Raw genomic sequence first — 11402 nt, forward strand, 5'->3', positions numbered from 1 at the left:
TATTAAGATATTTGTCTTGTTATAGTTTATTTTTAAACCTGCAACTTCTCCATAGCTCTCGATTACCTCCATCAATACTGGTATTGATTTCACCGGTTCTTCAACTACAAATACCAGATCGTCCGCAAAAGCCTGTAGCTTATACACTTCTTTTTGTATTTTTAAGCCTATTATTTTGTCATTCTCTCTTACCAGATCTGTTAGGGTTTCTAGCGTAAATATAAATAGTAGAGGTGACAAGGGACACCCTTGTCTTGTACCTTTTTCAATCGGAATAGTTTGTGTCGTTTCCCCATTTACTACTACTTTAGCTGATTGTTTTGAGTATATTGCTCTAATCATTGCATAGAAGTTTTCTCCACAATCCCAAACCGCTAATTTCTGTAACATAAAGTCCCAGGTTACCCTATCAAAGGCCTTTTCTGCGTCCAGAAATATCAACGCTAGTTGTTCACTCGGGTGTAGTTCATAGTATTCCAAGACGTTCATAATCGTCCTTAAGTTGCTTTTCATTTGTCTATTAGGGAGGAATCCTGTTTGATCTTGGTGTATTATTTCAACTAGGACCTTCTTTAATCTTGAGGCTAGTATAGTTGCGTAGATTTTATAATCCACATTAAGCAATGATATAGGTCTATAATTCTTTACTTCTTTCCCATCTGTATTTGCTTTATGAATTAGCGTAATCAGTGCTTCCTTCCAAGTTTGTGGCATTCTTCCTCCTTGTTCGATTTCGTGTAATACCTCCTTATATGGTGTTACTATTTGGTCTTCAAATTTATGATACACTTCTATTGGAATACTATCCGGACCTGGGGTTTTATTGATTTTTTGCTTTCGAATTGCCTCTACTATTTCCATTTGTGAAATAGGTTTATTCAGTATTTCTTTTTGTTTTCTATCAAATTTCTTCCTATTCCATCTTGCTAAGTATTCTTTTGTTCCTTGGGGATTTAAATATTCTTGTTGATATAGGTTTTTGTAGTATTTTTCTACTATTTCATTGAGTTCTGCAGCATTGTGTTTTTCCATTTGTTTCTCATCTCTGAGTGCTGTAATGGCTTTTTTATTCTTTTCTTTTCTTATTTTATAGGCTAGCCATCTAGTCGGCTTATTTGCGTTCTCGAAAAAATATTGTTTTGTGTATTCCAATTTTCTTGCAATTTCGTGTGTTAGTATCAAGTTTAATCTGTGTTGAAGTGTTTTAAGTTTAATTTTCATTTCGGCTTCATTTCTTCCTTTTTTCAGTTTACCTTCTTCTTGTCTCATCAGCACTATCAAGTTTTTATAGTCTTTTCCACGTTGTTTTCGCACCCATGCTTCTTCATTTATAAATATTCCTCTGAGGTACGCTTTAAAGGTGTCCCAAACCACTAACATTGATGTCTCCTCCCGAATATTGTTGTTAAAAAATTCTTTTATATCCTGTTTTGTTTTTTCTACAAATCTTTCATTGTTCATTAGTTTTTTATTTAAATAGTATCTTCGCTTCCTGCGGGTTCCCTGCATTATCATAGCTATGGGGTTATGATCAGCAAAAGTAGATGGAAGTATTTCTATTTCTTCTACTTCATTAAGTAACGATATTGTTGACCATATCATATCGATTCGTGACCAAGATTTGTGCCTATTTGAATAAAAAGTAAAGTCTTTTCTTTCCAGATTTCTTACTCTCCATACATCAACCAAATTTTGTTCATCAACTAAATCAAAAAAGGCTCTTGGTAGTACGTTTCCCCATTTCTTATTTTTACCAGAATTTTTCCTGTCTATTTTGGTTTCGAGGACCGCATTGAAATCGCCAACAAGACATAACTCATCGAAATTTTGCAATGCTATTAGTTCTTTCAAAGATCTGTAGTATTTTTCCTGGTTTTGGTTTGGTGCGTAAACATTTACTATCATCAATTTCTTGTTGTTTCTAAGTATCATTATCGCCAGCGTTCTACCATCAGATGATGTAAAAGCAATTTCGGGGTTTAGCTCTTCTTTAACATATATTGCTACACCTTTTTTCTTTTTCTTTTTATCCGCTGCATAAAACAGTTTTCCTATTTTTTTTGAGTTTAAATATTTATTATCTTCTTCTCTTATATGGGTTTCTTGTAGACATACAATTTCCGCTTTGAGTTTATTTATTTGTTGGAAGATTCTTTTACGTTTTTGAGCACTGTTTAGTCCATTAACATTTATAGATAGAATCTGCAACTTCCTATTTCTTTCCATATTGGTTGTTTGTCTTTTTTAAATTTGCCCTATATCTCGTGAGAACATGGGAGGTTGAAGCTGCATAGGCAGTATTTTTCCTATAAATTGACTCAATTTCCCTTTCTATTTCCTCATAAGATCCCACCTTCAGTTGTTGAGAGATATTTTCTATCAGTTCTTCTTTCAAATTTTTTTCTATACTTTCCGGTACATTCTGGCATCTAATGATCATTGCCGCCTTATCTAGTTCTAAGTTCATCAGCGTTTCCTCTATCTTATCTATCTTATCCGAATTAAATTTCAAGTCGTCAGCCTCTTGGTCTAAATCTTGCACTTTATCATCTAATTCTTGTACTTTATCTTTTAAGCCTACATTATCGGCTACGACTTTCAGTATTTCTTGTTTATTTTCATTTATTTGTTTTTTTATTTCCTCCATATCTAATTTAATTTGTTGAGATATTTCGGTAATTGAGTTCTGTATCGGCTCTAGTTCCTGTTTCCTCATTTCAGCTATTTGTAATTGTAAAGGGGCAATTTCTTTTTTTATTATTTCCGGTAATGAGGTGTCAAGTATATGTCTAGTTGTTTGTTCTACTATTTCCTTAATTAGGTTTTTCATTTCTTTATTTTGAGTTTGTCCTGTACTCATTGTGCCAAATTTTAATTGCGTTTGACTACCCGCTTGACCGGGGGATGTTAAAGAATTTTTCCTTGATCCACTTCCCCCAGTGGCCATTTATTATTACACTTCCCCCTAAGTTTATGGCTTATATGTTTTTCTTCTGTATCTGTGCCTTTCTTTGCTTTTTACACTTATCTCTCCCTCTTCTTAGTTTTGTACTTTATTTGTATTTGTGTACCTTATTTATACTTTTTGTATACCTTATTTATACTTTTACATATAAATTACAGTTTTTAGTTTTAATCCGTCTCAGTAATTCAGCAATTCAGTAACTATAATAGTCCTTGTTTTATCAAATAAGTCCTGTTATGTTTTGTAAGTCTGTGGCGTCTCCTGTAGCTTCTGTTTCTCTTTACACTCGGCTCTCGGCTCTTAGGGGTTTTTTTTTTTTTTTTGGATATCAGCTTCTTCTGCGCCTGCGTAGACTACGCAAGCTACGTAAGCTACGTAAGTTACGTAGACTGCGTATACTACCCCAGTCTTTTCCTCAAATGCGCATGTGCCTTTTATTTTCGCCACCGGGCTTCTGCAGCTGCGACGACTCTTCCGGGATCACTTTGCGCACGCGCCTTCCACCCCACTTCTAACACTGCGCCGATCTACTCCAATGCTCAGCCTCTCCACGGCACCGCTCTGTAACCATCCGCTCCACCTCTCCGCTTCACGGCTCCCTGCACAGCTCCCTCTGCCCGATCCACCTCTACGATCTGCCGATACACCGCCTCCACGATCCGCGATCCACCACGTTACTCTGCCACTCCGCAGCACCTCTCCGCCTTCGCCACTCGTCACACGCTCCCGCCTCTGCCTCCTGTAATCCGGAGCTCCGCCACGTCCTGGCCTCCCGTTCTCCCGTTCTCCACAGCAACACAGGATCTAGTAAGCACAAATATTTTTTGTGAGGTACTGTTAAGATGCTATTACTAATATTTCTCCTGTTTTTAAGATTTTTCACCCGTCACCTTACTTATTTACCCGTGTGCAAAACGTTCTGGGCGTTTAAAGGGACCTCGTCCCTTCCCCTTCACCGCATTCCCCTTAAGGGTTATTTCCAAGTTATTATTATTGTTGGTCTGATAACATTTATTGCCAATATCCAAAGGTTATACTGCTTTTCAGATACTTAACTTCGGTTGTGGACTTATTGTTGTTTATAACTCCGCGTCTCCTGTGGTTGCGTCTTGAGCTCGTCGTCAAGCGTCGGGCGTTCTATAGTCTCCCGCTCTGAGGCATTTTCCCAGCGTCTAGAAAGGTTGCCTTCCTTTCTTTTGGCCGGAACAGAAGCCCCTTGCTTTCTCCCTACCCCTCCGAGGTAGAAAGGATTTAGGGCGCTTAGAATCAGCACCCTAAGAGACAAATAGAGAGTCAGTGGCTTTGCAGCAAGGCTACAAACGTCCACCTTCGACGAAACCGGAAGGCTCCTGTGCTATTCTAACAAGGATGTTATAATAGCACACAATGCACTTTATAGAACGATCGTTATAAACAGTACACGTTAATTTACAAAAGTTTCTTGCAGTGTATATTTATTCGGCACTTGACCCACCTGGAAGCTGGCGATCCTACCTGTAAGCTAATTACGGCTTTTTGGAGGGATTCCAAATACCCATTCCTTGCAACCCTCTCCAGCATCTTCATGAGAACAGGTAAAGCCAGGCTGGGCTCCTCAAAATAAGAGTCCTTCTGTATAGCGGTGTATAGCAGGGAGAAAACAGAGTGTACAGATACAGAGAGGCCTACGTGGTGGAGAAAGGGTATGTGAGTGATAACAAGGACAAAGATTATGGAGTAAGGAAACGGAGAAGGTTACAGAGGTCTCTGGAGTGTAGAAACATGTATTATTGCAATGCATGCGCTAACATGCACAGGACTGACTGTGCATTCCTAAGTATGTTTACTTAGAGATAATCGCAGGGCAAGGCACTTACACTATCAGCTCCTACAAGTATCTCCAACGTAAGGCCTGGTGTACAGAGGGCAGCACACTGTCTTGTTAGAATGGTCTGAATTGCTTCAGATTTTTTTTTTAATTATTTTTTGTTTTATTGAATAACAAACCTACTTAACTACATAACATTGCAGGTAAACTGGAGGGAAATTGAAACATATATTCGATCTTATATAACTACCAATATGTAAAAGTATTTCTAACAGCCTAAAACTTACAAAGCTAAAAACATAAGGTACTTTGTGTTTTAATGGGCAATCTTGTCTTCTGACCCGAACTAGAAAGTATTGAACCAACCCACGCTCAGTAACAGCTGTGGTCTTGAGAAGCTAGTTATGTTAAAAGTGGAGCCAATTAGTGTAGCATGAGTTATGTGGTAGGAGATCATTCTTCAGATTTTAAGGGCAGGAGATGTACTACCTTTTTGTTGTCAAAAAAACATTCTGCCGGTAAAATATTAGCGCATTAGTGAGAAGTTGCTAAGACTAGCTGCTGGCATGCTGTGCTGGTTTTCCGCATACAGAAGCTGAATGAGGATGGCAAATTTTTGAAAAATTAATCCCTTCCCTGCAGTATGTAGCAATACAGTCCCACACATCATTTCAGCACTGTGCCACCTGGTCATGACCCCTGCCTAGAACAGGCCTGAAAAGTGGAGCCCAAGAATTCTCAGGCCTATTCTAGGCAGGGGTCATGACCAGGTGGCACAGTGCTGAAATGATGGGGGAAATGCAAGCGGGAAAGCTGTTGTTCCATCATGGATATTAACAAAACTTTGACCTGGCAGGATTCAAGCTCAGATGAAAGGGTAGGGGAGAGAAGCCTAGAAATGTGTTGGTTTGTTTATTTTAAGCTTTATTGTACCTTGTGGATTTTATGATGTGTAAACTACTTTGAACAGGACACCCCCCCCCCCCCAGGGAAATGATACAGAAATGCCACATAATCCACAAAGCAGTGCGGACCAGAGTGTTCACCTTACCACAGAGACAAAACTTCCTACTAACCACCACTTGGTATTCAAGAGCTGCACATTTGGGTTTCAGCACTTGGGAGAAGGGAAAGGGGAGGCAAGGCACACACTTTGAAAGAGGTCTTAGAAAGAAAAGGAGGAGGCTCCGAGGGAGACTGGGAATGACGATGGAGACCGGGTTAGAGTAGAGCAGGGGTCGGTTTGAGCTACCGTGCACAGGAGCGGAGCTCCAGCAGTTAACAAGCCCAGGCGGTGGCAAGCCCCGCCCCCAGCTCCCGGCAGCCCTTAGTCGGGCTTGGAGGAGCTCAAAGAAAGCACAGGTAGCAATGTTTGTCCTATGTTTGTCCTATGTAGAGAACTGGAAAGCCAGTTTGGTGTAGTGGTTAGGAGCGTGGATTCTAATCTGGGAGAACAGGGTTTGATTCCCCACTCCTCCACATGCAGCTGCTGGTGTGACCTTGGGTCAGTCACATGTTCTTTCAGAGCTGTTCTCTCAAGGGCAGTTCTTGAAAGAGTTCTCTCAGCCCCACCTACCTCACAGGGTGTCTGTTGTGGGGAGGGGAAGGCAAAGGGATTGTAAACCACTCTGAGACTCCTTCGCGTAGTGAAGGGTGGGGTATAAATCAAATCTCCTCCTCCCCATCCCATGTCCTACCATGCTGTATTTATTGCTCACTTACTTATGCATCTTGACTCCAATCTCTTCCTGACAACTAACTCCCCCTACCTGCATGCAATAGTTGATGAAATCTGTTTCAGTGTATGTGAAGAAGTGTGCACATGCTGAGTCTCTGTTCTTGCATGTACCCAGGGTTCCGCTTGGTTTGTCTTGGGGGTTAGGGTTAGGTTGCTTTCTACCTTTGTCATATCATTTTCTGCATTGTTTGACATACCAAGTGTAATTATTCTTGCTCTCTGTCAAATTGCTGTAATCCTCGCCTTATTGCATTGTTTATTAGATGTCTCGTGTGAATTATTGCATTGTGAGTAGGATTCTTTTCTAAGTGAACAAACATAGGCTCAGCCAACAGTGGCATGATCCCTGAGGTGCCCACAGGTGAGATCCTCTCCCAGCAACTTTCAGTCCTCAGAGCAAACACGAAACACCACAACCCTCCTCTTTGTGAATAAAATCCCTATGGGTTAGCATATATTAGCCAAAGAAGAGTTGTGCTCACTTAACTCTGGACCTAAATTCCTCATTTTGTGCCTCGTGTTCTGTCAAAAGTAATTTCCCCAGCGATAAGAATTCTACAGGACTATTATGAAACACTGTCCTGTTCTTCTGTCTTTTTCTTTGAGCCTGCTACAACACCTTTCTTATCCCTTCATTCCTTAATCTCACTTTCTGTTTACTCCAACATGATTTCACTCCCCCCTCCCCACTGCTAATTTTGTTCTAGCCAATCGCATAGAAAATTCACCCTTGGAAGGTTTATGACAGGATTCCCACTGTTTACCTTCAACTTCTTTTTTTACTAGAAAATTTACCCCTGATAGACATGTGACAGATTTCACAGCCTAATGCTGATTGTCAGTTCTGCGCTCCCTGAGGTCTGCGCTCTAGGCAGTCACCTAGTTGGCCTAATGGTAGCACTGGCCCTGTCCATGCAGGACAACAAAATATCAGTTCCTGCCATGTTCTTTCAGGACTATAGTAGCAACAGGAAGGAGTCCCTGTGGGAGAGCAACTATGGTTACCAACTCCAGGTTGAAAAATACTTGGAGATTTTGGGAGTTGAGCCCAAGAAGGGCAGGTTTGGGGAGGAGAGGGGCTTCAATGGGCTATATTGCCATACAGCCCACTTTTCAAAGCAGCCGTTTTCTTCAGGGGAACTGATCTCTCTCACCTGGAGATCAGTTGTAATCCCAGGAGATCTCCAGCCACCATCTGGAGGCTGTGCATATAACAACACAGTCAAAAACTGTAACACCCTACCCAGAGGTCATTTCCTGCGGGAGTGCACAGGAGCGGAGCTCTGGCAGTAAGGAGCCCAGGGGAAGGGCACATGCAACAAGCCCCGCCCCCTGCTCCCAGCAGCCCTCAGTTGGGCCACAAGGAGCAACAAGCAGCCAGGTAAGTTGCAGACCCCCCCCCCCCGACCTGCCTTCAGGTACAAGCTCTCCCTCCTCTGTGAGAGCAGATCTGCACGTTCCCCCACCCCCAATAGCTAGCAATCTAGAACAGTCCAGTGGAGCCTGCCTAGAAATTCAGCCTCAGTATTTGTGCTTTCTTTATAGTGAGAGACAAGCACTCTGGAAAGGTGCAGAGTGTTTGCAGTCTTGGCATTCATAGAAGAGATTATTTTTGGCTCAGATATATTTTGTTCTATACCAAGACTTCCTCTATCTGTAGCAAGCGGTGAGGGGGATCAAGGCTTCCTGGATATTGGGCCCCCCAAAGCCTTTTGGTCTTCTGTAGTGAAGTGAAGTACTATTTTGTTTCCTTGTAGTTAGAGGTTCCAGGCCTCGAAGCCTCTGAGAAAGGCAAATCACAACACATTTAACACAAAATATTTTATCTGATCAAAAACCAGAGAAAATTTTATAAATATACCATTTTAAACAGTTGAAGGATGTGTTTTAAATGTCTTTATTGCAAACATATATAAATTTACAACTGTTCAATGACATGAGTAAATAAAGTCATCATAGTATAGTCAAGAAGAAAAGGGAACTCTGATAGAGTCCATATCCTCAACTGAGCACATAGTAATATCTTTTGCTGAGCATTATTTAATCCGTGCATGTGATTCCCATGATTAATAAAAGGATACCATTGTTGTACAAACATTTCTTGCATACAGTTTTTCTTTCCAAATACCTCACAGTATTATTTTGTTTCTATATATACTAGGGTTGCCAAATGGGTCCGGGGGGCGGGGAATCCCCCGCTTCGGAGGCCCTGATTTCCGCCCCGGCGGAATCGGGGCCCGGGGGGGAACTCCGCCCCCCAAAGCTGTGTCACCATAACCATATGGTTTCCCCTCCGACGCCCCCGGCCACGCCCCCAACGTCAGCAACATCGCACGTCACTGCTGGTGATGTGCTGCCGGCGCGCGCGCATCGTCGCAACCTCCCGGACGCCGGCAAGGCTCCCCCGCTCCGAGGGGTGAGTCAATTTGGCAACCCTAATATATACACAGCAGCTGCATGGAACGGCTTCTAAAAGAGAGAGTCCAAATGGGCTCAGAATGGAGCTGTGGGGGGAGGAAGAACTCCTGCCTCTGCCCCCAAATGGCATTTTTGGGTGAAAACCCTGCTGGGGTGTAGTTCTTTCACTAGTATTCCTGCTCCGTATGCACAGAGACTCACGGCACAGCAAAGACCACTCCTCCCCAGTATGGTTTCTGCGAAAGAAAACAGCTTGTGGGGGAAACCAGAGCCCCGCCTCCCCCTGCGGGGCCACTCTGAACCCATCTGGACTCTCCCATTTGGACTTTTAGGAGCCCTTCCCCATAGCTGCTGCTTGGCCACAGGGAACACGTAAAAACACACATAAACAAGCACGGGGGGGGGAGTAACGTATCATTTGGTTCTGAATTAAACATTTGAGCCAGTCTGGCCAGGGTATACTACCATTGGTATAGCAAGTTAACTCAGGGTAGACTCTGTGTTTTCATCCTTACTGAGAAGCAGCCAGTCCCCATTCCCAAAGAGGCTCCGAAGTGGAGCGGAATTGGAAATGGTCACAGCATCTCTGGCCCCGAAGGTCGGCCCAGCCCAGCCTGGATGGTTTGCGGCCTTGATCATCCGCCATTCCCATCAGCCAGCGGATTGACTTTGCAGCTCCTCTGTAATGCGGTTCTTTTGCTGTTTTTACCTTTCCCTGTTTTTGTTAACTGGTGAGCCAAGAGGAACCCAAGTGATGGGCCCGGAGGGATTCCCCATAGAGCGGCTCTTCAGACAGTGCTGGAGCTGCTTGACAATTCGCCAGGAGTGGCAGCCCGCTTCACGGCAGCAACAGCAGGCAGGGTGAGGCTCCTTAAGAAATGGAGGGTGGGACACCAGGAGCGATCAAGACGAGCAGAGAGGGTACCGTCTGGGTCTCTGCCTGCAGCACTGGGCAGCCCCCGTGGCTCCCAGCACCACCAGCTGACCCAAAGGTTAACCTGGCCAGCTGGCAGTGGAAGGAGGAGCCGCATTAGGACCCGGAGCCTCCCCAAGTGGAACAGAAACAGAGAGCTGGAAGGGAGCTCAAGGGCCCTCTCGTCCAACTAGGGTTGCCAGACCCCCCTGGTCTGGGGGGGTTTTACCCGCTTTTGGGGGGGTTCAACCCGCCCCCAAGCCCAAACACCTGCAGCCACCTCTCCCTTCTCTCTTGAGAGAGGGGAGGGAGAGAGGTGGCCACAGGCCGCAGGCCTGAATTCCAAGTGGCATTGCCCCTTGGAAATTGGGCACATGGGGCCGCTGGCTGGAAGCCCTTAAAGGGACACCTTTAAGTGCTTGCGGCCAGTGAGGACTGGGCCCCACGTGTCCGATCTCCGACCAGTAATGCTGCTTGGAGATCGGGCACGTGGGGCTGCCGGCTGGAAGGACTTAAAGGGACCCCTTTAAGTGCTTGCAGCTGGTAGGGACCGGGCCCCACACGCCTGGTCTCCAAGTGTTAATGCCGCTCGGAGATCAGTGCATGGGGCTGCCAGCTGGAAGCACTTAAAGGGACCCATTTAAGTGCTTGCAGCTGGTGGGGACTGGGCCTCATGTGTCTGACCTCCGACCGGCAATGCTGCTCAGAGATCGGGCACGTGGGACTGCCGGCTGGAAGGACTTAAAGGAGCTCCTTTAAATGGTTGCAGCCGGCGGGGACCGGGCCCCGCGCGCTTGATCTCCAAGTGGTAATGCTGCTCAGAGATCGGGCTTGTTGGGCTCCCGGCTGGAACCACTTAAAGGGACCCCTTTAAGTACTTGTAACCGGTGGGGACCAGGCCTGATCTCCAAGTGGTAATGCCGCTCGGAGATTGGGCGCATGGGGCTGCCGGCTGGAGACACTTAAAGGGGTCCCTTTAAGTGTTTCTGGCCAGCGGCAACGAGGCCCCATGAGCCGGAATTCCAAGCGGCATTGGTGCTTGGAGTTCAGGTGCACAGTGGCGGCTGCCTCATCCCGTCATGCAAGATTTAAAGGGCCCTCCACCTGATCGGAGGGCCCTTTAAACCTTGCAGGACGTTAGGGAGAGGGGTGGCCTCCCGTGATATTTCTCGGGGATGGGGCTTGGAGCAGGAGTTCCCAAACGTGATGCCATCATGTTGGGGATGCTCCGCCCGCTCCAGGAACGACCCCCAAAGCCCCCCACTGGGGACAAAGAAGGACTTGGCAACCCTAAGTCCAACCCTTGCGCAACACAGGAAACTCCCCTCTGTGGTAGGGTTGCCAGCCCCCAGGTCCACGCAAGGGTTCCCCCGCTTCTGGGGGCTTCAATCCACCCCCGGCCAGCTGGTTGGTGGGGAAGCCCCACCCCCAAGAGAGACCACCCGCCTGGCCACCCCTCTCCCTCCACTCCTGCCCAATTTAAAGGGTTTCAGCTGATCTGCGGGGACCACGTGGCCTGCTGACCAGCTGGAGGGCCCTTTAAATCTAGCGGGGGGGGGGG

This window comes from Gekko japonicus, unplaced genomic scaffold, assembly GCF_001447785.1.
Source record: "Gekko japonicus isolate JY-2015 unplaced genomic scaffold, Gekko_japonicus_V1.1 scaffold1420, whole genome shotgun sequence".
NCBI classification, from domain to species: Eukaryota; Metazoa; Chordata; class Lepidosauria; order Squamata; family Gekkonidae; genus Gekko; species Gekko japonicus.